This window comes from Schistocerca cancellata, chromosome 7, assembly GCF_023864275.1.
Source record: "Schistocerca cancellata isolate TAMUIC-IGC-003103 chromosome 7, iqSchCanc2.1, whole genome shotgun sequence".
Taxonomy (NCBI): domain Eukaryota; kingdom Metazoa; phylum Arthropoda; class Insecta; order Orthoptera; family Acrididae; genus Schistocerca; species Schistocerca cancellata.
Window position 1 is genome coordinate 307,032,388 of NC_064632.1, and position 25,184 is coordinate 307,057,571.

Sequence of the window (25,184 nt, forward strand, 5' to 3'; positions counted from 1 at the left end):
GTAAAACAGGACACGTGCCGAACTGTGGCGGAACTAACATCAGAATTTAATGCTGGCTAGATTACAAGTGTGTCTGAAAGTACAGAGCATTGAACATTTCTAACGATGAGTGTCAGCAGCCGACGACCGATGCATATGCCAATGTTAAAACAACGACATCGGCAGCTATGACTGAAATGGGCACCTGACCATTTACACCGGACATTGGCGCAGTGGCAGAGCATTGCATGGTCTGATGAATCCCGATTACTTCTTTATCTGGCTGATGGGAGGGTACGAATCTGTCGTCTTCCAGGGGGAACAGCTCCTTGACACCTTTACTGCGGAACGGAGACAAGTTAGCAGCGGCTCCATTATGCTCTGGGGAATATTCACCTAGGCATTCATAGGTCCAGTGGAGCTGGTGCAAGGCGTCATGACGGCCAAGGTGTATCGTACATTGGTTGCAGACCACGTGCACCCCTTTATGACGATCATGTTTTCCGACAGCAGTGGATTCTTTCAGTAAGATAATGCGGCATGGCCAGGAGTGTGATGGAGTGGTTCAAGGAACACAGTGGCGAGTTCTAGTTGAAGTGCTGACGTCAGAGCTCATGACCCCCTCCCTGGAGGTTACTTGTGTGCAGATGTGGTGCCAACTCCCTCCAGTGACCTACCAAGGACTCACTGCCATCCGTGCCAAAAGTGTACATAGCGGCAGTTAGGTAGGCAGTCATAACGTTCTGGCCGATCAGTGTATGTAATCATACTACTGCCCTGAATTCACTTGAACAGACGATTCCTTTCATCTGTCTTTTCTGGAATATTCATATTCATAAGACGCCGCTGTATCAGTTGTTTGTATGAGCGATATTTTTAGAGCTTCGCTGACTCCTTCGAAATGTTTGCGAACCGTCAAAGCGCTCTCAGACGGTCAATATCTTTGTGTAATACTCAGTATTTCCCAACAAATATTGATAACATGAGGGCTCCAATGTAGATATACAACAATAAGTAATAAAAATTTCTCAGAAGTCCTACGTAAAGAGAGGCGTAAATGAACATTGCGAGACAGCTAAATTTGCAGTTTATAGACGGCAAACACGCAGTGTAAATCAGATGTGTAGAAACTAACTTCCCTGCCGAGTTTACCAGCTGTTCTTTCTCGTAGAGATCAGAGAAACTGGAACCAACTGCAAACGTGCATCGAGAAAGTCGCAAGGGGTGGCGTTTCAATAGTCACTATAGCTGTAGTTGTGCCTTTGTCAGCAGATGCTGCTCAAGCTCGTTGCAAGACGCAGTTACGCTGTGTTTAGTCAGCTTATACACGGCCTGTATGTGGTTCGTTGCTCGGGTACGAGACGTCTGTACACCCACTCACTTATTTCGGAAAGATCAGGCTTTTTCGTCCCATTGATAGTGAGGTATCAGAACCTAAGCATAATCTCTACATCTGCATCTACATTGATACTCCACAATCCATTTCATGGCGCGTGCCAGAGGGTAGACAGAAGCGGATTTGGAGGGATATCTCCCATTTCCAAGAAACACTCACTGCACTTGACTTATACACTGAGCTGGCAAAAGTCATGGAATAGTGATATGCACATATACAGATGGCGGTAGTATCACGAGCACTAGGTGCAAAAGGGCAGTGCACTGGCGGAGCAGTCATTTGTTCTCAGATGACGGAAACCGTTAGGGAATTCAGTATCCCGAGATCCACAGTGTCAGGAGTGTGCCGAGAGTATCAAATTTCAGGCATTACATCTCGCCACAGACAGCGCAGTAACTGAGAATCTACACTGCACTCGCATTCGGGAGGACGACGGTTCAATCCCGCGTCCGGCCATCCTGATTTAGGTTTTCCGTGATTTCCCTAAATCGCTCCAGGCAAATTCCGGGATGGTTCCTCTCAAAGGGCACGGCCAACTTCCTTCCCCGTCCTTTCCTAATCCGATGAAACTGATGACCTCGCTGTCTGGTCTCCTTCCCCAAACAACCAACAACCAACCAACTGAGAGTCTTCGCTTAACGACCGAGTGGTTCAAAAGGTTAAAATGGCTCTAAGCGCTATGGGACTTAACATCTGAGTCCCCTAAAACTTAGAACTACTTAAACCCAACTAACCTAAGGACATCACACTCATCGATGCCCGAGGCAGGATTCGAACCAGCGACCGTAGCGGTCGCGCGGTTCCAGACTGAAGCGCCTATAACCGTTCGACCACAGCGGCCGGCTAACTACCGAGTGCAGCGGGGTTTGTGTAAAGTGGGCAGTGCTAACAGGCAAGCAACAGTGCTTTAAATAACAGCAGAAATCAATGCGGAATGTACGACGAACGTATCCGTTTTGACAGTGTGGCGAAATTTGGCGTTAATGGACTATGGCAGCAAAAGAGCGATGCAAGTGCCTTTGCTAACAGGACAGCATTGCCTGCAGCGCCTCTCCTGGGCCCATTACCATATGGGTAAGACCATACACGATTGGGAAACCATGGCCTGAGTCCCGATTTCAGTTGGCTAGAGTTGATGGTAGGGTTCGAGTATGGTGCAGACCTCACGAAGTCATGGACCAAGCTTGTCAACAAGACATTGTGCAAGCTGGTAGTGGCTCCATAATGGTGTGATCTCTGTTTATATGGAATAGACCGAGTCCCCTGGTCCAACTGAACCGATCACTGACTGGAAATAATCATGTTCGGCTACCTGGAGACCATTTACAACAATCTGCGATGGATACGATACGCCATGACACCGGGCCACAATTGTTCACAGTTGATATGAAGAACATTATGGACAATTCGAGCAAATGGTTTGGCCTTCGAGATCGCCCACATAAATCCTGTCGAAAATTAGGATATAATCGAGAGATCAGTTAGTGCACAAAATCCAGCACCGTAACACTTATGCAATTATGGATGGGTGTAGAGACAGCATGGCTCAGTATTTCCATAAGGAACTTCCAATGGCTTGTTGAGTCCGTGCAACGCAGAACTGCTGCAGTATGCTGGGCAAAAGCAGGTTCGAAACGATATTTTTAAGTTTCACAGGACCTTTGTCGCATCAGTGTAGTCCAGTCAACAAAGGAAAATTAGGGGAAAAATCGTGTTGTCGCAAATCTTTATGCACTGGTAGGAGGGAGGGCCACAAAAAACATACCAAAAATGATGATCGGTAGGGCGTGAGCACCGGGGTGCAGGGAAGGGGCGTTTGAATGTCACTTTTTCATGCCTTTCTTGAATAGCTGGAAAACCGCGGTTTCGAGCGAAAATGTTTTCTGGTACCGAGCACCGCGGGTTTCGAATCCACGCCAGACGGCATGGACCTCGTTTACCACTAGAGGTCTCTCCAACCGTCGCGCTGTAAGCCGTGGCTGCGAGCACTCCTGGCCCACGTATAACGTGAGGGCGCCACGGTGGAGCACGTGGCCCCAGCGGCCAATAGCTACGGACTCTATCATGGATTTAAGCGCCGGCCTCTCGCTCAGCAGGCCCTCCCGGATGATGAGCTTCGCCATGACATCTACCCTTCCTACCAACACTAACCCCATCTTCCTGCCTCCTCCTCAGGGCTCCCTCTCCTCCCCCTCCCTTCTCCAGAGTGGCTTCCCCCTCCTACTCCGCCTCCCTCTCTTGTGCTCCCTTTCAGTGTCTCTGCACTCCCTCCTGCCTTGTCTTTCCTCTACATCTCCTGCCCCACGTGTCTCCACCTCTTAGCGTTCTCGCTGACGCCCCTACTCTCTTCATCCTGCCGCCTCCCCTGCTGCCCCTTGCTCTCCCTTCCTTTTCCATCCTCTCTGACCTTTCCCTCGTCAGGTCCCACCTGGCGGTTTTATTCTTCATCGTGTGTGCTCCACGTGGGTTTTAAGTTTGTTGTTCTGGAGTGTTTTTAATACTGTGGCCGACTTTTAACCTGTGCATGTGCATTCAGTGTGTTCTTTGTGTTTTAAGAATCGCCAAGTGTGTTTTTTAACTTTCTGGTGACTTTTTTAATTGTCCCCCATTAACGTCTTCATGTCAGTGTACTTTTACCTCCATTTTCTCCCCTTGCTCTGTTTTATGTTCCCCTTTTTTATCGCCTTATATATGTAACATTTTATTCTTGTTTTAGTTGTCCTGTCACTCGGCTGAAGAGCGGCGGATTGTGCCGCTGACAGCCCTCCCTGCCCTTATGGGGCAGGGGAATGAAACCACAATAAAGGAAAAAAAAAAAGCTCAGCAGGCAGTCTGATATTCGCATTAATCTATCGACATCTCGCCTACAGACAGCGTGTTTACCTAACTTAGTTTCCATTTTCCACGTACGAGTAGGTGTGGTGGTTTTGTGAGGTTTCGCTTGTGACCCCGTTGCTATTTGCATGTTGTTGTTCGTCAGGTCTTACTCAATCGTCCGTCGTTGTTCGTGTCTGTCCTTCCCCATTTGTTTCGTTTGTTCTCGGGGCGCTTCCGTTTGGTCCCGCCACACTTTCCTTCTTGGCAACCCCGCGACCGGAATGGTCGCGGTTACATGATGTTTCTCAGTATAAAATTAAATTTCACACAAATAAGACTAGATTCATTTTTTGTCTATGGCCAATAGTGTCAGCCTTGCATGGGTGGTAAAATCGCAAATAAGACTGGTGTTTTACTAGTATAGAAATAATGTTTACTTTTAAATGAAGTGGGTTAAAAACAGATCTTAAATGAATGTAGCACATGTAAAAGCACTAGAGTTGTATGAAGGTGTAAATTGTGTTATTGGTGTACAACAGGATGGAGGGGGAGGGGGAGGGTAGTCGCGTGAGAGAAGGTAGGCCGCCGGATTGTGGTCAAGCACCTCCCTCCTCCACCGACGCCTGCCACTGGGCGCCCCTATGCCAACAAACGTGGCTGTGCCATGACGGTCCGCAGGCGAAACTTCTCGCAATGTTGTCTGTTATTCAGTGACCGCAACTGATCGCCACGATCGCCCGTGGAGAAGATGGAGCTAGCTGCTGCGTGCACAGGCCTTGTCTACTATGAATGCGATGCTCTGTTGCCTTTGTGGATGACGGTTTCGGACACTGGTTTGCATCTGTAGTTTACATCTTTCCCCTGTATACCGAAAAACGCTGGAGATTTTAAAGAGTTCCAGGAGATAAACGAAATACAGATGGAAACCTGTGCCAGGAACCGTCATCCACCAAGGCAACAGAGCATCGCACTCATAGGAGACAAGTCCTTTCTACACACTAACAAGCTCCATCTGTAAGTAGGCTGTTTAGGTTTTTATATTGGTAACGCCACGTAGTGCTCTGTATGAAAATCACTGGCTGTGCTGTGTGCAGTCTGTGGCTGGTTTGCATTGTTGTTGGCCATTGTAGTGTTGGGTAGCTGGATGTGAACAGCGTGTAGCGTTGCGCAATTGGGAGGTGAGCCGCCAGCAGTGGTGGATGTGGGGAGAGAAATGGCGGAGTTTTGAAATTTGTAAGACTGGATGTCATGAACTGCTATGTATATTATGACTTTTGATGACTATTAATGTAAATACATTGTTTGTTCTCTATTAAAATCTTTAATTTGCTAACTATGCCTATCAGTAGTTAGTGCCTTCGGTAGTTTGAATCTTTTATTTAGCTGGCAGTAGTGGCGCTCGCTGTATTGCAGTAGTTCGAGTAACGAAGATTTTTGTGAGGTAAGTGATTTGTGAAACGTATAGGTTAATGTTAGTCAGGGCCATTCTTTTCTAGGGATTTTTGAAAGTCAGATTGCGTTGCGCTAAAAATATTGTGTGTCACTTTAGTGAATGTTTGAGGACGTTCAGCTTTGCTCAGCTATTTGAAAAGCAAATAATGTAAGAGGTTTATCAGCACAGTAATTCAGAAATTTTTCTAAAGGGACGTTACACATCTCCTCCGCTGGCGATCGTGGCCATCAGTCACGATCACTGAATATCAGACAACATTCCGACATGTTCCGCTGACGGTCCGTCAACGCACAAAGCCATGTTTGCTGCTGAATGAGTGGCATAGTAGCAGGTACCGGCACCCATAACTTCGACGTTCTGTAGCGTCGTTGAATGACTCTTCCGGTCACGAGTTCCTATCCTTGATTGTTCCTCAAGACGCCGTCTAAAAACCCTCTAATTTTTTTGCAAAATTTATGGAACACCCAGTATATGCGCTCATACTCGCAGGAATATTCTTTCTGTTAAATGCGATCGTGTGCCTGATGTTGCTTCTACATTCAACGCCCAAGCATTTCGTTTCAGAGAGTGTTGTTAGCTGGCCATGATGCCGCATATAAATGCAATGTCCTATATTCATAATACCGGAATTCTTCCTGTACTATTTCGCTCCTGAGACAAGTTCGTTTTTATAAACGATCTGTAGAGCTTCCCCTCCTTCATGATAGCAATGTCCAGAAAGACTGCGTCATCTGTATACATGTACAAGGTTAATAAAATATATCGGAAATCCCATTGCCTGCACGGTGTTCATGGGATCTTGGTCGGTTATCTGCCGAATGTTTTTGCTAACTCAAGTGAAGCTAAAGCAAACTTTAACTCTCCAGTGCTCCCCAATAGCAGTAACATGTCTGCACTGACGTAAGTTGCGGAGGATCTTCCTGTCCGTAATTGCAGTCAGCTGGTACCGACGAGTTATCGTATTCATTGGCATTTAAAGTCTGTGGAAAATTGTGTGTTCAGTAACATAATTTTATGTTACTGTCAATCAGTCTGCTTTGTGGATGATAGGGATTCATACGTTGATTCCTTCCACGAACTATTCAGGAACATTAGAATTAGGCTGCAGTAATTTGTCATAAATCACAGTAACTTAAGACTTCATTTGTGGTTGAAATACACAGTGAATTCCACAATGAGTCCGCCGAGTCTTGGAGATACATTCTTTGGATTTCGTCATATAGCATAGCTTGCTTCTTCTTCTTCATTTTCCTTCATGAGCGTTTCGATTTCAGCTGCGCTGAAGCTTTCCTGGCAGATTATGTAGTAGTCCTCGTTGTACCCCTTCGTCGGTGTGTTTGGTTGCCACCAGCTCCTCCCTGTGTTTGTGGACTGACTATATTATTTCGTCTTGCCCCAAGAGTGTGATGCCCTCATTTAGTTTCGGAAGTGTTACCTACCTTTACCCACTCGTGTTTTCACGGACGACATAGAACATGGTATGTGGTCGGTCCCTTATTTTATAGCCTTTTGACTGCTGTTGCTTAAGTTTCGAAAGTTTTACTTTGAATTTTTTATCTGTACGTAATTTTCTGTTACTAACGAATCTAATTTGTGTAAAATACAATTCTTTTTTTTTTATTTTGCTATGAATTCCTTTGCCTTGAGTAGCTTTAATTATTTCTTGGTTCATCATGTTTTAGCCATTATTTTGCTATCGAGATTTCCTTCCGTATTTCCGCCGTGTTTTTCTTTAAAGGCACGTCGACATTCTTTATCTTGGAGATCAGTATCGTTGACTTCCTACGTGTGTTTGGCGTGAAATGTTCCTTGCTTCCGAAAGTTTAAAAAATATCCGCCATGATCAGAGAAAATTGTCGGTTAAGCTTTGGAGTGTAGGACTTGGTTTGTCAAGTGTTTCACAACATAAATTCTGTCGAGCGACCGGCGAAGTGGTTCATGATGTGTTTGAAACCAGGTGCTGTTCCACGCTTATCTGCATGTATCACTTAAATGCATTTCGTGAATAATATGTTCCAGTTATGTGGATTTGTTTAAATTAGGCATGTGATCTTTTGGGCACACCACTCGATTGAAAACAACTGCTGCAGTTTCAAAAATGGTAGCTCGAAAATCCTGACTAAGCGGATATCAAATCCTGCAATGCATAACTACTACATCGCTAACGTTACCGTCTCTAACCTTGAATTTCAAAACGCCTCGACAATATCCTATTATTCTATCACGCATTTCAGATATTTTCAGTTTGACGTAAAGAACACTGCTCACTACAGACAAATTAATACCTACAATATCATGGAAGATATTCTTTTAGCCATGACTTTATACTGACGGGAAAAAAAAATCGCAACGTCAAGGAGTTGTGCGGCATAAATGAACGTCGATAGGCATGCTTCTGCATCTGAAAGACGATATCTGGTCAGACCTCGCACCAGTCGCAAAAGAGTGGCGCTAGTAGCGCCACTGTGAAGATCCAAATATCGGGGTTTACTTTAAATACATGCTGTAACGGTCGTAAGCGTTATTTACCTTTGTGATTAGACGTAGATGTATGTCCAGAATGCTTTTAATTTGACAATCATGCCTGCAGGAAGTCTTGGCAGGAATGTAGCCACTGTACATGATTGCTGGCAGGAATAGTCACGAGAATGTACGGTCGCAAGTAGACCGAGAGGTAAAACTATCGTGTTCGACGTATGACTTTGACGCTTCGTACTGCATCTGCAGCAGCAATTTTAGTAGCTGGCACCACGAACGAAATCGGTTACTTCAAGGAGAGCTCCGAGCCAGACGTACATTCCACTGATCTCAAACCACCGCTATTTGCGACTTCAGTGGTGTCAGGCGAGAGCAGTTGGAGGGCAGGATGGAAGTCTGTTGTGTTTGCTGATGAATGTTCGTTTTGCCTCGGTCCCAGTGGTCCCATGTGTTGGTTAGGACGATGCCAATTGAGGGCGTGCAACGGGCCTTCTGTGTGCTAGACACACTGGACGTACACCTGAAGTTACGGCCTGGGGTGTGATTTCGTATGGCGGTAGGAGCACTTTCTTGGTTATCCCTTGCACCCTGACATCAAATTTGTACGTCGGTCTGGTGATTCGATCTGTTGTGCTGCCGTTCATGAACAACACATCCCCAGACGGGGAGGGGCGGGGGGGCGTTCCAACAGCATAACGGTAGCTCACTGTTGTAACCCAACACGCTCTACAGCAGTGGTTCTCAAACGTTTTGAGCTTCGAGCGCATTTACAAGGCCTCAAATAATTGTGGGCGCCCAATCTACACATTTCTGAGGAATATTAACACGAGCCTCATGTGTCCTCGCAATTTCTTCAATGTTTGGAGATATGAGAGGCAAACTCTCATTTCCTCGTCAATACATTGAAGAGTTCCTCTCTTGTCACATTTAATTATGGTGAGAGCAGAGAATACTAATTCACATAAATATGACGTCGAAAATTGAACTAAAATGTTCAAAGCCTTTTTAGATATAGACACATATTCTTCTCTTATAGAAATCCTAAAGACATCAAGAGACAATTTCTTTTACTTAATCATCAGTCCACGATCAGTAGACATAGCTGCTAGTTCTTCTTCTTCTGTTAATCTTAAGCCTAAATCACCTGAAGTTTCCGTGAGCGGGTTTCGAATCCTGTCATACTGTTCAGTGTTGAGGCATGGAAAATATGAACTCAGTTTCTCTTCTAAACTTATTAAATGATCTATTACTACTGGAAGTATTTCATTTGTGCACGTGCTCCTTACGAACGGGAACACTTCCAGGTTACCATGAACAGCTTTCCTTTTCCATATTCGTAGTTATCTGTGAAAAGCTTTAATTTTGTTGGTGGATGTCAGGATATTTTCTTCTTTCCCTTGCATGCTAGTGTACAAAATATTGAACTGCTGAAATATATCGGCCAAATACTGCAATCTGCCAATTTAAAATTCACTCCACTGAGGTTTCAAAAATGTAAATGTTTCATTTCTTCGAAAAACACGAGAAGATCTTGTCGTAGTTCATGCACACAGGTAAGTACTTTCCCTCTCGACAGTCACCTGACTTCTGTGTGTAAAAGCAACCGCCTGTGTTCTTACCCCATATCGATAAAAAGTTTTTCGAATAAACGGGTTTTGACGGATCTTGTTTTAATCAAATTTACTTCCCTCAGTTTTTCTCCAAATGTTTTTGCTATTAAGGCCTCCCTATGAGTAAGACAGGGTTGTAGCCTCTCCCCGATGTTATTCAATCTGTATATTGAGCAAACAGTAAAGGAAACAAAAGAAAATTTCGGAGTAGGTATTAAAATCCATGGAGAAGAAATAAAAACTTTGAGGTTTGCCGATGACATTGTAATTCTGTCAGAGACAGCAAAGGACTTGGAAGAGCAGTTGAATGGAATGGATGGTATCTTGAAGGGAGGATGTAAGATGAACATCAACAAAAACAAAACGAGGATAATGGAATGTAGTGGAATTAAGTCGGGTGATGCTGAGGGAATTAGATTAGGAAATGAGACACTTAAAGTAGTAAAGGAGTTTTGCTATTTGGGGAGCAAAATAACTGATGATGGTCGAAGTAGAGAGGATATAAAATGTAGACTGGCAATGGCAAGGAAAGCGTTTCTGAAGAAGAGAAGTTTGTTAACATCGAGTATAGATTTAAGTGTCAGGAAGACATTTCTGAAAGTATTTGTATGGAGTGTAGCCATGTATGGAAGTGAAACATGGACGGTAAATAGTTTGGACAAGAAGAGAATAGAAGCTTTCGAAATGTGGTGCTACAGAAGAATGCTGAAGATTAGATGGGTAGATCACATAACTAATGAGGAAGTATTGAATAGGATTGGGGAGAAGAGAAGTTTGTGGCACAACTTGACCAGAAGAAGGGATCGGTTGGTAGGACATGTTCTGAGGCATCAATGGATCACCAATTTAGTATTGGAGGGCAGTGTGGAGGGTAAAAATCATAGGGGGAGACCAAGAGATGAATACACTAAGCAGATTCTGAAGGATGTAGGTTGCAGTAAATACTGGGAGATGAAGAAGCTTGCACACGATAGAGTAGCATGGAGAGCTGCATCAAACCAGTCTCAGGACTGAAGACCACAACAACAACATGAAGAAAGCAGTCAATTACGATAACATCTTCATTTGGTTTTCTTTTTTTACAATGAAATAAAGCCCTTAATACAGCCTACCAGTGAAGGGGCGCCATCTATACAAACTCCTACGCACTGGATAGAGATGTGGAAATGGAAATGGATTAATAATTACCTGAATAATTGGAAATTTTATTGGAAAGAATAGTTGAAAGGAAATGTTGAAGGTAATTTATGAATCTGTGCACAACCTTGGGTGAACTTTAACCGACACCAATAACAACAGACCTTGTATATAATTATATTCAAGGTCAATAAACATCATTTGCATTGCGTACTGCTGCTCCCAGTAGTGCGCAATACCAAATAATCACCGCAACCATTGAAACTATCGTTCCGTCTATAAGTTCTTAAACACGCGAAGCACAATATTTTTAGTATAAGCAAACCAAGTTCATTTGGTGCCTATCAAGTCTGAGTCGTTACCTTTACATTAATTCCGTTGCGTTTAGTCTTGATTGCGACAATGTCGATGCAGGAATGCTCCTCCAGATACGGCGGTAATTATTCTTGTCCGCACCGACCCTTTTGATGCAGGATCTCGGCGGCGAGTGAAATGATGAACAGAGAGGAGTTGAACTTACAAACTTGCGAATAAATATTCCCTTTCTAATAACTGTTTATAATACTTTTAATGAACGATTAAAATACACATTTTTAACAAAGGTGGTACGACGGATACAAGCATACGTCCATACACTACTACTTCCCGAAACAGAAGGGCGAAGATACATGAATTAACAAATTGAAGAGCGTATTTCTTATTTTGTTTCATACAGATATTTAACGATGTATCAAAACATTATCCTTGCCACAAAAAAACTCGTTAATTTACTTTTGGCGATGTCTTTGGTTTATAGCTCCCTCAGTTTACATACTACTCACCTATAGTATGAGCTTTCATATTCTTTGCTATTAGATGAGAGACTTCGTATGAAATGATCAGAGCTTTATCAGAAACAGACATTACACTTTAAAAGAATTTTCTGCCCCTGTTTGCTGTTCAGACAGTCTCTTGAAATAGCTTACAGGTTTGTCTTGCAAATGTGAATGTATTGTTTTAAAATGTTTGCTCAGTTTACTAGGAAGCACAGATTCGTTTGCCATTTTATACCTACATACTAAGTATAGTGGGAAATGATAACCTTCACTCCCAATCCAAGTGAAACCATAGCTTAAGTAGCCTTCATTGTACTTACGAGTAGGCCGCAGTTTTGCTTTTTTATTTGCACTTAGCGTTTGTTCACTTCCAGAATCGGATTCTCCGACGGTGTGCTCGTTTTTCAGAAATCTGTCCATTTTATTTGATTGTCTTTTGCATATAAGATTCAGTTCTAGCGCTCTGAAAATAAGCAGTACGCTGTACACAAAACACGAGCCCCACGTACGCTAACAACATCTCACTGATGTATCACCTGAAAGCTCTGCGGTAAAGTCAAGCGCACAACAATGGAAACGTATTTTCCTTCTGGGCCTGGATTCTTATGCCTCCATGGGCTAACACTCGAACGCTCAGAGGGGTAAAAATGACCCTTTTCGGTTTTTATGTGCTAGCTATGTTTTGAAGAATGGTTCAAGCGACATTCACTTTCATGACATTTATTTATTTGGCATCTACTTTTATTATATTAAAAAACAGCGCTTTTCTCCTAATTGATTATCACTTTTTTCGATTTTACCTTTAGAAAAAAGCTATAATTTTGTTTATACACTCCTGGAAATGGAAAAAAGAACACATTGACACCGGTGTGTCAGACCCACCATACTTGCTCCGGACACTGCGAGAGGGCTGTACAAGCAATGATCACACGCACGGCACAGCGGACACACCAGGAACCGCGGTGTTGGCCGTCGAATGGCGCTAGCTGCGCAGCATTTGTGCACCGCCGCCGTCAGTGTCAGCCAGTTTGCCGTGGCATACGGAGCTCCATCGCAGTCTTTAACACTGGTAGCATGCCGCGACAGTGTGGACGTGAACCGTATGTGCAGTTGACGGACTTTGAGCGAGGGCGTATAGTGGGCATGCGGGAGGCCGGGTGGACGTACCGCCGAATTGCTCAACACGTGGGGCGTGAGGTGTCCACAGTACATCGATGTTGTCGCCAGTGGTCGGCGGAAGGTGCACGTGCCCGTCGACCTGGGACCGGACCGCAGCGACGCACGGATGCACGCCAAGACCGTAGGATCCTACGCAGTGCCGCAGGGGACCGCACCGCCACTTCCCAGCAAATTAGGGACACTGTTGCTCTTGGGGTATCGGCGAGGACCATTCGCAACCGTCTCCATGAAGCTGGGCTACGGTCCCGCACACCGTTAGGCCGTCTTCCGCTCACGCCCCAACATCGTGCAGCCCGCCTCCAGTGGTGTCGCGACAAGCGTGAATGGAGGGACGAATGGAGACGTGTCGTCTTCAGCGATGAGAGTCGCTTCTGCCTTGGTGCCAATGATGGTCGTATGCGTGTTTGGCGCCGTGAAGGTGAGCGCCACAATCAGGACTGCATACGACCGAGGCACACAGGGCCAAAACCCGGCATCATGGTGTGGGGAGCGATCTCCTACACTGGCCGTACACCACTGGTGATCGTCGAGGGGACACTGAATAGTGCACGGTACATCCAAACCGTCATCGAACCCATCGTTCTACCATTCCTAGACCGGCAAGGGAACTTGCTGTTCCAACAGGACAATGCACGTCCGCATGTATCCCGTGCCACCCAACGTGCTCTAGAAGGTGTAAGTCAACTACCCTGGCCAGCAAGATCTCCGGATCTGTCCCCCATTGAGCATGTTTGGGACTGGATGAAGCGTCGTCTCACGCGGCCTGCACGTCCAGCACGAACGCTGGTCCAACTGAGGCGCCAGGTGGAAATGGCATGGCAAGCCGTTCCACAGGACTACATCCAGCATCTCTACGATCGTCTCCATGGGAGAATAGCAGCCTGCATTGCTGCGAAAGGTGGATATACACTGTACTAGTGCCGACATTGTGCATGCTCTGTTGCCTGTGTCTATGTGCCTGTGGTTCTGTCAGTGTGATCATGTGATGTATCTGACCCCAGGAATGTGTCAATAAAGTTTCCCCTTTCTGGTACAATGAATTCACGGTGTTCTTATTTCAATTTCCAGGAGTGTAGTTATGCCATATATTTATCTCATGCATTATCAAGCCTCAGCTACTTTACTCTGTAGTGCAGTAATTTACTTTCGTTCATATTATTGCCAAATGAAAGGACAACAATGGACTCGGTTCACCATTGTTCGTCATTCCCTTGTAAGAATCAGTCTTTCAAAGGTGACTGTGAGCTGAAGATTGAGATGAAGGGATTCTTGCAGAGTTGCAAAGAGTTATGGAGTGTTTCAGATGGAGGCGAATTTTTTTCTGGCGATTCAGAGGAAGAATTTGTACCGCAGACATTGAAAGAAGATGAATCATCTAATACTAATGATTCTGAGTCTTCAAATACAGATAATGGAAGTTTACAGTCTAGAAATATATTATTATTATTGCTGCTTATTTGTAATCATCATATACACTACTGGCCATTAAAATTGCTACACCACGAAGATGACGTGCTACAGACGCGAAATTTAACCGACAGGAAGAAGATGCTGTGATATACAAATGAGTAGCTTTTCAGAGCATTCACACAAGGTTGGCGCCGGTGGCGACACCTACAACGTGCTGACATGAGGAAAGTTTTGAACCGATTTTTCTGGATACAGAAAATGTTCGACTACTGCCCTGGCCAGCACATTCTCCAGATCTCTCACCAACTGAAAACGTCTGGTCACTGGTGGCCGAGCAACTGGCTCGTCACAATACGCCAGTCACTTCTCATGATGAACTGTGGTATCGTGTTGAAGCTGCATGGGCAGCTGTACCTGTACACGCCATCCAAGCTCTGTTTGACTCAATGCCCAGGCGTATCAAGGCCGTTATTACGGCCAGAGGTGGTTGTTCTGGGTACTGATTTCTCAGGATCTATGCACCCAAATTGCGTGAAAATGTAATCACATGTCAGTTCCAGTGTAATATATTTGTCCAATGAATACCCGTTTATCATCTGCATTTCTTCTTGGTGTAGCAATTTTAATGGCCAGTAGTGTAATTATCTACATATAACGTTACTGTACTTAATTTGATTTTATGGTGGCTTTCTTACATTTGTTCTATTATTCGTGCTCTATAGACCGAGAAGAATCATGTAACAGGGCCGGCCGGAGTGGCCGTGCGGTTCTAGGCGCTACAGTCTGGAACCGAGCGACCGCTACGGTCGCAGGTTCGAATCCTGCCTCGGGCATGGATGTGTGTGATGTCCTTAGGTTAGTTAGGTTTAATTAGTTCTAAGTTCTAGGCGACTGATGGCCTCAGAAGTTAAGTCGCACAGTGCTCAGAGCCATTTGAACCAACCATGTAACAGGAGAGGAGATAATCCCGTTCCTCTGAGTGTAGAATAAGTGACTGATTCTTCATCGTCTGATGAAAGACATAAAGAAGTTGCTCCTGATGGAACAGTCTAGATAGAAGCAGTGCCTAATTCACAAGGTGGGCGTCTTCCTAATCACAATATTTTGAGAGAATCTCCTGGACCTACACCACATGCGAAAAGAAATCTAAGTTATGAACTTTTATCAAGTGCTTGGCACTTGTTCATAGACAGTTATATAATAAAACGTATCTTGAAATGTACTATAACAGTGGCATACAGAGTACTAGGAAATGACAACTGGTCAATGACCACAGAAGAACTAGAAGCATTTATTGCAATTATTTATGTTCGTGGTGTGACTGGTTGCCAAAGTACAGACCTTCACAGCTTATGGTCAGAGTCCTGGAGTCTACCTTTTTTGTGGAAACTATGAGTAGAAATAGATTCTGTGAGATTATGAGATTCCTGAGGTTCGACGAGAAGCCTACACGCTCTGTACGATTACAGAATGATAAGTTTGCATTGGTTTCTACTGTCTGGAACAAATTCATAGAAAACTGTTCAATGTGTTACAAACCTGGAAGTGACGTAACAATAGACGAGCAGCACTTCCCAAGTGAAACTAGGAGCCCATCACACAATTCATTGCTTCAAAGCCTGACAAGTATGGGCAAAAATACAGGTTAGCTGTAGATATCGAAAGCAAGTATATACTCAATATTTTCCCTTGTTTTGGTAAGGATACTGCACGATCCCAAGACGAAAGGGTTTCAGATTATGTAGTGATGTATGTTATGGAACCATTTCTGGGTTCAAATGGCTCTAAGCACTACGGGACTTAACATTTGAGGTCATCAGTCCCCTGGACTTAGAACTACTTAAACCCAACTAACCTAAGGACATCACACACACATTCATGCCCGAGGCAGGATTCGAACCTCCGACCTTAGCAGCAGCGCAGTTCCGGACTGAAGCGCCTAGAACAGCTTGGTCACAGCGGCCGGCGAACCATTTCTGGGCAAAAGCAGAAATGTCACTACAGACAATTACTTCACTTCACTCAAACTAGCCAAAAAATTGAAAGAAAAACCAACTTCCATTGTAGGAACAGTAAATAGAGCAAGAAGAGAAATACCACATGCTCGAAAGTCCTTGAAGAGTCCTCCATATTCCACAAAAGTTTTAAAACCTGATGATATTTCCTTGACAGTCTCCCATGGGAAGAAAGCAAAAAGTGTGATAGTAATATGTCTTCCCTTCATCCTAGTGTTGCCATAAATACAAATGAAAAAAAAAACACAAACTGTATGTTATTACAACGAAACAAAATTTTGTGTTGACATAGTAGACAAAATGGCGAGGCAATATTCAGTCAAGGCTTCCTCGAGAAGATGGCCAGTGCATTCCTTCGACAATATCCTTGACCTAGCAGGAATAAATGCATATGTAATATTTAGGGCTGTTACTGGGAACAAGATCAAAAGAAGACATTTTATTCAGCAGCTTGCAAATGAACTATGCTCTGAGTGTGTGAAGAGCCGCTTTCCTCGTATGACCACAGAGAAGTATGAAAAGAATCAAAATGAAGATGAAGACGAAATGCCACAGAAGCGCCGTTAATGTCAAGTTCTCAAATGCTGCAAATGGAATAAAGCTATTTCCAAGCGCTGTATTTGTAAGAAGATGGTTTGTGGAAAATGTACAAAGGGAACTGAATACAATATGTCAATCGTGTAAAGCAATGAAGTAGCTGAAATTCCTGTACACATGCAAAGTTCAATTTTATTACGGATTTAGAACAAAGAAAAGCCTGTCACTTGCTTACACTTGTTTGGGTGTTACCAGGTTCAGTAATTTTTTTTATATGTCAATAAATAATATAATTTGTTTCTGTTCTTTTCATTCACAACTCTGTATCTGAAATGGCTATAAATCTTGTAAACTTTACAATGTAATAAATGCTTAAAATTTCGAAATTATAGTTCAGAAAACTTTTTTTTTTAAATGGTAGGGGTCTATGGACGTTCGAGGGGCAGGCAAAATCTGTCCGAGTGTTAACAGTGCAGCCAACGATAATTTTCCTAGTTCCGTCACCCTTGCTTGAAGCTTACGTCATGAATCCGTTCTATCACTGAACTGCAGTGGAAATGACGCTCAGAAGTAGCAAGGCTTCGTGGACAATAACGATCATGTTCATTTCATGTTCATCTGTACCAAAGAACATGAAATGAAATTCTTTTAGTTACGGACAGCTCTAGGTCAAACAATAAGCAGCTCTCATAAATAATTTCCCCTCCCACTTTCTCTTTTCAATAATATTTTACTGACAACAGAAAGGCCTGCATTTGCAATAAAATATTATTAAAAAGTAACTGGTTCGGATGTTATTTGTAAATTTTTGATACGCTGTCGTGGTACCTAAACAGGACATAATGGTCAGTAATAATAATACACAGTTTACTTCCTACGTGCTGTTGCAGCGCCACTCGGAGTTAGGTGGAATAGGCTCTCAATCGTTGGGAACGACACGAAACCTTCCGAGTTCTATGGACAAGATGTGATAACATCAGTGGCGGATACATGTGGGAGGGGGGGGGGCGCACCGCCGCCCCCCCCCCCCCCACCCTTCAGGCCACCCGCATAGCCACCTGCGCCGCACCATCACCACCTAGAGACAAGGCCGCGGCGCGAAATTCATAGCAGGCCGTGACGTCACTCCAAGCGGGCCACCATGTTTTGTTTCGAAGCGTTTGTTTATCTACACGTTTGCTGGATCGAGTGCTATATTCGTGCTTAAAACTACCGATTACAGTGTTTACGTGTAGTGAAGCTACTGTGAACATGGTTTACAAGTGTTGTGTGCCAAGGTGTCGTGGGAATTACGGAACTCGACCGAAAGTAATGTTGTTTTCCTTTCCGAACGATACGAATCTGCGTTGGAAATGTCTTTCAGCGATTCATCGGGACAATTTCCAACTCACTGAGCACACGAAGGTATGTAGAAACTATATACCTAGTACAATTATTAAATTTTTCTGGTGGAATATCTTGCATTTTGGATACATTTGACTAAAATTGTGAGCAAAAGTTCGCAGTAAATAGGCCCAGTATTCGTTATCAAGTGGCTTTATTTTGATTTTGAAAACGAAATATAAATTTGTGGCTCGTGTTACTTTTTATTCGTGTTTAAATTTCTCTGCAGTTCGTATTTTGTTACGCATTACCGATACGTTTTATTCTCTATTTGTGAGTGGGTGTTGTTTTTCACTCTCGCATTAGTTAGCATGAGTGCTAACGAATGTTGAAACTGCTGTTTTCATGTTTAAAAAGCGATCTCTCTGTATGAAGCATATCTGTTTTATTTTTCGATGTGTCAAACAATGGAACAAATTAATCTAGAAATAGGTTAAATTTATTATTGACGTTTTTAGCTTGACACATTGTCTCATTCCAACTGTTGCAAATGTCTGCTGAAGGTTTGTAGATTTTAACTGTTGACTTATGCTCAAAATCTGCCATATTTTTACAAGAAAGAAAATTTACATTACAATAACAACGCATAATTGTTTTTGTGAGGTGAGTTAAAAGTGATTGTTTGCTTGGGGAATGTACTCAGCTTTCCTGAGGGAGCTCTATAAACAGCTACACAATATTTATTTAGGATACTAAAGGCAGAGGAATTTAATATTATACACTGTATTAGTGCAGAATTTTTCAAGTGAGTGTAAATAATAGTTGTCTGGTCCAGAAAGAATGTACTTTATCACAGTGCATTTTCCACAAATGTACCTTGTTTTATCATGTATATCGCAATATTATTTACATCCCGCACTCGTACGTTGTCACTGGCTATTGATAAGTCTTATGCAATTACATTACCGGTAAAAAAGAATTATAGTTTCTGCTATATCGCGATTGATAAAGTTACTTATTTTAACCATTCGGCAAAGTACTCTCCTCTTTGCGTGGTATCATTTGCCAAGATCTCGTTTCGTTATCTCCAGCGGTTTACGAGATATGACAGGCGTTATGAATATTTCATTCCCGCGCGTTGCGATCGGAAGTGAAGTTGCTGCAGATGCTCAATTTTTTCGAGATTGGAAGCAGATATTGATCCAAAGTTTTACGAAAATTTCAAATCCTCATCTGTATTTCATATTCAGCAATAGAATGTGTAATATGCATCAAACACAAATTCATAGCGACCCCTATTTTTGATGGCAACGTTCTCAAATTTGATACTTATCTGTGAAATACCACAATAGTTATGACCATTATCGAAATGATTGGCACTTCATCATGAAGCTGCCATATAAAGCTAAAAGTATTTCAGAAATTAATTATTTTTTACGGAATAGGTTCTGTAAAACCGTTTGACAAAGATTTGCAGGCCGTGCGTCTCGTTTCTTTAAGCGTAGCGCCAAGCCAACCCTGGCCCGCTTTGCGTGACGTCACAAGAGCGCGCCGCGGCCTTCTCTTTAGGTGGTGGTGGCCGCACCCACCAGTCAACCCGCACGCTATTCGTTCGTTTCTTTCGTCACACGACTCGACTGAATCGAATTATCGAGTAGTTGTACTTTCCTATGTAGCACGCGCTTCCGTCCCATAGTATTTTATACGTTTCTGTCTGGCACATACCTACGCAGAATATTTGCTTGCCTACCTGCCCCTATTGCTACAGTAGAAAGAAGTTTTCCAACATTGCGGCGTGCAAAGACATGGCTGAGGTCGACAATGAGGGAGGATCGACTTAATGGCTTCGCTCTGTTAATAGCAGATAGAAGCAGTGCCTAATTCACAAGGTGGGCGTTGTCCTAATCACAATATTTTGAGAGAATCTCCTGGACCTACACCACATGCGAAAAGAAATGTAAGTGACGAACTTCTATCAAGTAACATTGATTGTCCTACTGACGATGTAATTAACCAATTTGCTTGGAAGAATGGCGCATAGAATTCATCATGTAAGGAAGAGAACCACAATTGTAACTTCTTTATATCATAAGATGTCATTGTCTTGCATATGTGTATAATCAGTTTAAATAAAACATCCTTAAACTTTGCATGTGACTTGATTACTTTTTATTACGCTAAAGGTAAAGACATCCTTAGCGCCCCCTCCTTGAGGTTTTTCTGTATCCACCACTGGATCACATGCATAGCGCACAAGACTCAATTTCAGCGTGGCTACCATCGTAAAAGAAAAACGTGCACAGGTGGATCAACTGCGAAACAAAAGCACGACACGATCAAATAATATCCGTAAGTATTTCCGTCGGAAAAATCCGCCAGTCGCCAAATAGTTTTTTACTGTTTTCTCCCGATTCTAAACGTTTGGATCTGACCAGAAATCCATTAACGTTTGACAACACTGTGGATTCGCTACGGTCGCAGGTTCGAATCCTGCCTCGGGCATGGATGTGTGTGATGTCCTTAAGTTAGGTTTAAGTAGTTCTAAGTTCTAGGGGACTGATGACCTCAGATGTTAAGTCCCATAGTGCTCAGAGCCATTTGAACACTGTGGATTAACTCAATGTTTATTTACAAACTTGAAGAGCGACACAAGTGTCGTACCGTTCGGTTACGGAAAGAATACGCGGAATGAGGCGTTCGAAAATAATTTGTTCGGCGCCTACATGGCGAAGGGGGGATGGTTAGGAAAATTTCACGACCAGCACTAGACATCCACGGATGCCTGTGCGCCCGGCACCGACCAGCGACTAAGATAGTTCTATTTTACACACAAAAGTAAAAAGGGTTCGCTAAAAGCGCATTATTTCTATCAAAAATTGTGCAGTTGTGGTAATGCTGTTGTAATGCAGTTCTAGTGTAAGGAGTTGAAGAAAATGGCATTTGAGGCACTTATTAATTATGAATGATAATGAAGCATTGTGTTATAAGAAACTTGCAGTCCATGGTTGCAGTCTTGGACTGCAAGTTTTTTACAGCACATCAAATAAGTTACTGTGTTGGCCACACCAAACTTTACCATGGATAAAGTGTTACATTTATAAATACAGTTACATTTATTATTAAATGAATTGATCACTTCCACCACAGCATGTTGTTATGATTCATGCAATTTGATAATTATCTGACCATTCTGTTTCTCCAGACCGCAGCATTCTGCCATCCGAATAATTATTTTTCTCGGGCCACTGTGAATTACACTTTTCTTAGAAATCCTTACACTTACACCACCGAGAAATGAAGGATGGGCCAGCAATGGCTTTATCATCACTCATTCGTTATTTTTAAATACTTTTTCCCAGTTCCCAAATTGCCGCTACTATTAGATGCTAAGATTAGCAACAATGGAAGAGAGAAGACAGTCGGCATGAAACGTTCCGAATAATGTCGACACTACAAGGAGAGTAAGCCACCTTATTTTCTTAACCAAACTGAACTATTCGACAAAACTTAAGCACTCGTTCCGTATTATACCTATCGTGAAATGGATAACATTGAGTAGCTGTATCTTCTTTTATACTTGGTCATATGTTTTCCTAAAATATTACGGAGCGCGCCCGTAAATGTTCCAGGACGCACCAGTGCGCCCTGGCGCACACTTTGAGAACGACTACTCTATAGAGTGTCGACGCGATGTTGCCTTGGTTTGTTCGATCACTACATCTGGCTCCAGTCGAACACAAATGGAATATCACCGGATGACAACTGCAGCATCATCCAGAAACGGCATTAATGGTCCCAGTATTGACGTACCAAGCGCAACAGGCATGGAACTTCATCCCACAAACTGATATCCGGCACCTGTACAACACAAATCACGCACGTTTGTATGCTTGCATTTAACATTATGACGTTTACACCGGTTATTACTGTACCAGCATTTCACATTTGCGATGGCTTATCTCGCGCTTCATTACTCTGCATTAATTATTGTTTGGTGTTGCAATTTTATTCCCCGTAAGTGTATTTCAAATTAGTTTCGCCTAGGAAAACTGTTTCAAAAGCAAACATATCGCCGGTCTGGGCCGTTATTCCGTGTAAGTCTGCTCAGGAGACGTCACAATTAGAGCTAAGGCATGCTGTATGGCGGCGACTCACCGCAGCGACGTAACCACTTTCTGCCCCAGCGCGCGTCACACCCGCTACTGCGGACAGACTGCTCCAGCAGTGACGCTGCACTAACGATGCGATGAGTCAAATGGGCAACGCGCTAACGGACCAACCGCCGCACTGCAATCACATGACTTTCGGAGTCAAAAATTCTGTTCTGTGGATGTGAGCGCTCACTATTCAGTGGGCGAGGTAAACGATCGTACTGACAGAACAGTATCACAGTGTTCAAACGTCCCCTTAGAAAAATTTATACAAGACTACGCTTAAACTGACACACAATATTTTTAGCGCAACGCAATCTGACTTTCAATAATCCCTACAAAATAATGGCCCTGACTAACATTAACCTATACCTTTCACAAATCACTTACCTCACAAAAATCTTGGTTACTCGAACTACTGCAATACAGCGAGCGCCACTACTGGCAGCTAAATAAAAGATTCAAACTACTGAAGGCACTAACTACTGATAGACATAGTTAGCAAATGAAAGATTTTAATAGAGAACAAACACTGTATTTACCCTAATAGTCATCAAAAGTCATAATATATACAGCAGTTCATGACATCCATTTTTACGAATTTCAAAACTCCGCCATCTCTCTCCCCACATCCACCACTGCTGGCGGCTCACCTCCAACTGCGCAACGCTACGCGCTGTTCACATCCAGCTGCCGCTGCCCAACACTACAATGGCAGACAACAATGCAAACTAGCAACAGACTGCACACAGCACAGCCAGTGATTTTCATATAGAGCGCTACGTAACGTTGCCAATAAGAAAACATAAACAGCCTACTTACATAAAGAAAACATAAACAGCCTACTTACAGTGTCATCGCGGGATCAGACTCGTCTTTCTTCCAGAGATTGTCATTTATGTTCCTCAACCATGGTTCAAATGGCTCTGAGCACTATAGGACTTAATATCTGAGGTCATCAGTCCCCTAGAACTTAGAACTACTTAAACCTAACTAACCTAAGGACATCACACACATCCATGCCCAGGGCAGGATTCGAACCTGCGACCGTAGCAGTCGCGCGGTTCCGGACTGAAGCGCCTAGAACCGCTCGGTCACCGCGGCCGGCCCAATCCCCAACCATCTTTACACCATTTTCCCATGGGCTACATCGACCTATTACCATTGTAGCATGCGTCTCTGTATTCAATCGAATTTTGCTATTATGCCTAGTCGCTATTTTCTGTAAAAGGTTAATTTTAGGGTTCCAGCACTTCGTTGTCCGTTCGTCTGTATGGCTGTGTTTGTCCGACTAAGACAATGCAGTCAAAAAATACGGCCATTTATGTCATACATTTTGATACTCCGAGGCTCACTTATTAAAACCTATATGATACTTCTCGATGATCTAGAATCATGAGGTTTCCAAGCAGCAAGCTTTCGTAGGGAAAGTGAGGGCAACAATCCGGAAATCGTTAATTTGTAATTATGTCATCCTAAAAAAGTATAATTTTATCACATGCCATCTGTCTATCGGTCATTCTGTTAGACACATTTTTCTTGGGAATGGATAAAACTATGAAGTTGAAATTTGTCATATAGTTAGGTTTATAGTCCCTTGGCGGGTACGTCGAATCAATGCAATCAAAATATACGGCCATTTATGTCACATATTTTGTTACTCGCAAACTCACCCATCAAAACCTATACAGGGTGTTACAAAAAGGTACGGCCAAATTTTCAGGAAACATTCCTCAAACACAAAGAAAGAAAATATGTTATGTGGACACGTGTCCGGAAACGCTTACTTTCCATGTTAGAGCTCATTTCATTACTTCTCTTCAAATCACATTAATCATGGAATGGAAACACACAGCAACAGAACGTACCAGCGTGACTTCAAACACTTTGTTACAGGAAATGTTCAAAATGTCCTCCGTTAGCGAGGATACATGCATCCACCCTCCGTCGTATGGAATCCCTGATGCGCTGATGCAGTCCTGGAGAATGGCGTATTGTATCACAGCCGTCCACAATACGAGCACGAAGAGTCTCTACATTCGGTACCGGGGTTGCGTAGACAAGAGCTTTCAAATGCCCCATAAATGAAAGTCAAGAGGGTTGAGGTCAGGAGAGCGTGGAGGCCATGGAATTGGTCCGCCTCTACCAATCCATCGGTCACCGAATCTGTTGTTGAGAAGCGTACGAAAACTTCGACTGAAATGTGCAGGAGCTCCATCGTGCATGAACCACATGTTGTGTCGTACTTGTAAAGGCACATGCTCTAGCAGCACAGGTAGAGCATCCCGTATGAAATCATGATAACGTGCTCCATTGAGCGTAGGTGGAAGAACATGGGGCCCAATCAAGACATCACCAACAATGCCTGCCCAAACGTTCACAGAAAATCTGTGTTGATGACGTGATTGCACAATTGCGTGCGGATTCTCGTCAGCCCACACATGTTGATTGTGAAAATTTACAATTTGATCACGTTGGAGTAAAGCCTCATCCGTAAACAGAACATTTGCACTGAAATGAGGATTGACACATTGTTGGATGAACCATTCGCAGAAGTGTACCCGTGGAGGCCAATCAGCTGCTAATAGTGCCTGCACACGCTGTACATGGTACGGAAACAACTGGTTCTCCCGTAGCACTCTCCATACAGTGACGTGGTCAACGTTACCTTATACAGCAGCAACTTCTTTGACGCTGACGTTAGGGTTATCGTCAACTGCACGAAGAATTGCCTCGTCCATTGCAGGTGTCCTCGTCGTTCTAGGTCTTCCCCAGTCGCGAGTCATAGGTTGGAATGTTCCGTGCTCCCTAAGACGCCGATCAATTGCTTCGAACGTCTTCCTGTCGGGACACCTTCGTTCTGGAAATCTGTCTCGATACAAAC

At 43.4% G+C, this 25,184-nt stretch overlaps 1 protein-coding gene across 1 annotated transcript in view; it reads right to left on the reverse strand.

The window, feature by feature from the left end:
* The window catches only part of LOC126092472 (multidrug resistance-associated protein 1-like), a 409,434-nt gene extending 387,107 nt beyond the window's left edge, over window positions 1–22,327 (reverse strand). Inside the window, exon 1 of the mRNA XM_049908086.1 lies at window positions 22,305–22,327. The gene's annotated coding sequence lies outside the window, so the exon portion shown is untranslated. The remainder of the gene's footprint in view (window positions 1–22,304) is intronic.
* Window positions 22,328–25,184: the final 2,857 nt, after the last annotated feature.